Source organism: Lagopus muta, chromosome 4, assembly GCF_023343835.1.
Source record: "Lagopus muta isolate bLagMut1 chromosome 4, bLagMut1 primary, whole genome shotgun sequence".
In the NCBI taxonomy this organism is placed as follows: Eukaryota; Metazoa; Chordata; class Aves; order Galliformes; family Phasianidae; genus Lagopus; species Lagopus muta.
The window spans coordinates 14,619,317-14,621,849 of record NC_064436.1 but is presented as its reverse complement, the minus strand read 5'-3'; the positions used below and the strand labels follow the sequence as shown (position 1 = coordinate 14,621,849).

The window sequence follows — 2,533 nt, the reverse complement described above, 5'->3', positions numbered from 1 at the left end:
TTGGAATCTAAGATGGCTGTCTGCACCTATTCATTAGGTTTGTGAACTGGAAATAGAACATAGCACAAAAATACAGATTCCCCAGTTAGCAAAACGCACTGTATTTCAGCTTCATCTGAACAGAATATGGCAAAGCAGAAATAAATTAATGACAAATCTCCTCTCTACAAATGTGATTTGTGGATTGAGTTTATATTCCTTTTTCTCTGGAAAGGCAGATAAGGTACTTCAGAGGATCGTTTCAGGCCAGCGTACCCGCCTATTGTCCCTTGTGTTCTGCATCTTTTAGATTACTCTGTACAGGGGCTACATAGGAGGATATGAACAGATGGCTGTTTGCACTGATAACCGTGTTTGCTCCTAGTTAGATTAATTGGTTAAATCCCAGTTAAAGATTACAGCTTGGCAAAACGATACAGACAGTATTCATTCACTCTTCTCAGTCCTGTAAAAAGATTAAAACATATTTCTATAAATAAAAACTGTTTCAATACATATTAAGGGCTGTGCAAAACACATTGCTAGAGCACAACAGTATATGCCTCTCAAGTGTACAGTTTTAAAAGGCATGAAATTTACGTAAATATGAAGGTCAAATGGAAGTTTAGAGACATGAGTCAGTCATGAGGATGACTAGGATATAGAACAGTATCAGTATCATGACTACTTTTTGTTTAACCAGACCTTTGGAATCAAGCAGCTCATGAGACTTTGGCACTGCAGTATTATCTAATATCTTACCCCTTCTAAACACGCTGAGAAGATATTTGTCTTCAGAAAAACAGGGAACATGCCAGAAGACTGGAGCATCGTGCCAATACTCACTGAAAAGGAAACTCTGTTGACCTTAGCAATTACCTTCAGTACAAGACAAGAGAGTGACAAAACTATGTAGTGCAATCAGTAAAGAAACGAAGGAAGGGAACATAAGCAGGGTAGTCTACCCAATTAGATGGAAAACAGATCTGAGTCATAAACCTGATCGCATTCCCTGAGACTATAATATGGATTGCTAAAGGTAATTGTAAAAATGTAAAACTTTTAGCAGAGTACTTGACATAATGTTGCATGATACTCTATTTAAAATACATCTATTAAAGTACAACAAATGGATTAAAAACTCACTAACTGGCAGAGCTTACAAAGACAGTGGAAAAACATGACCAAGTGGGAAAGTTTCTAGCAGAGTTCTCCAGGGTTCCATTCTGGGTATATACCCCATAAAAGCTATATAAGGATTTTGGGGTTAGGCAAAATTAACATATTCACAGACATTTGTGTAGAAAGCAACATGAGTGAGTAAAACTCTGTAATTCTACTGTGCTGCAGAACAGAGAAAGGGAACAGCAATGGAAGAGGAGCTCATTTCTCAAATATTTGATTAAGAACAGGGGACGAAGCAGAAACAGTTGTAAAGAAGAGTATGAGAAAATGCTTGGCAGAAGAGGCCCGTGGAACCTCAGCTGTTCAGGCTACCAAAAGGAAGACAAAGAGTTGGTGTGGTAACATCACATAAGCCTTTTGCAAGGAGAAAATGGTGATTTGAGAGCTCTGTAATAAAGCAGAGAAATACACAAAACCCCAATTGTTCAAGCCAAGCAAATTCAAACAAAATTTTAATCTGCAAAGTGATTACCATGAGTAGCAAAGTACTTGGGGGAAGATTTTTCGTCATGAAGAACAGAAGCATTAGTCTGGATTAAGAAGAAAACAAAACTAAAACTGCCAAAATCAACAGCTTCAGCTGTCGTGACAAGCCAACTGTTGACTTCAGAGACCTCTTCCCGAGTGGCTGAGAAAACCTTCAGGAACACATCCTGTACATTCTTTATCCACAAACTGCTTTGTTTGTTCGTTTTTTTTTCCCTGCAAAACCAAAAGTGCATCTTTACACAGCGTAAACAACAGGCTCTCTCAGCTCTTTGTAGAAACACACTCCTCTCCTTCACTCCCTTCCATTTTTTCTCCGTGCACGAAACAGATGCAAGGTTAGATTGCCGCTCTCGGGCGCAGCTATCAGCTCGGTCATCATCACGCAGCGGCACAGCGGAGGGACAACCAGCAACGCACAGCACGGCGCCAGGCCGCAGCCACGCAGAGGCAAAACGGCCGCTGACCCCGTGGGCACCTTTGGCGCCACCCAGCGGGCACCTCAGGCCACTGCCGCCGAGGAAGTCCAGTCACTACTGGATGCTACGCGCAACCCAAAAGCGCAGCCTGTCCCTCCCTTAAACAAGCGGCAGCGGCAGCACACAGGTGTTTTTTAGTGAGCTCAGCTAATGCCATCTGCTACCCATTTGCCAGCTGCTAAACCGAATTCCCACAGGTGCTCCCCTTCTGTCAGAGAGAAAATTCATCTTGCACCAATGTTTTTAGATCTAGCTCCCAACACAACTTTGAAGAGGAAAAAAAAAAAAAAAAAAAGGACTGTGCCCCCAGCTGTGAGATCTAGGCCTGCAAATTTGCTACATGATTTTTAAAAATGCGATTTGATTCCAAGAGTTCCTGCCAAAGTTTGGTGGTAGGACTGCAC

General features: G+C 41.7%; 1 long non-coding RNA gene across 1 annotated transcript; it reads right to left on the bottom strand.

Moving 5' to 3' along the window:
• Positions 1-259: 259 nt before the first annotated feature.
• On the bottom strand, positions 260-2,176 carry LOC125692188 (uncharacterized). The gene is made up of 3 exons (XR_007376514.1): positions 1,637-2,176; positions 742-824; positions 260-445 (listed from the first exon to the last, which is right to left on the bottom strand). It is a non-coding gene; the product is annotated as an uncharacterized LOC125692188 (long non-coding RNA).
• Between the last annotated feature and the right edge of the window lie 357 nt (positions 2,177-2,533).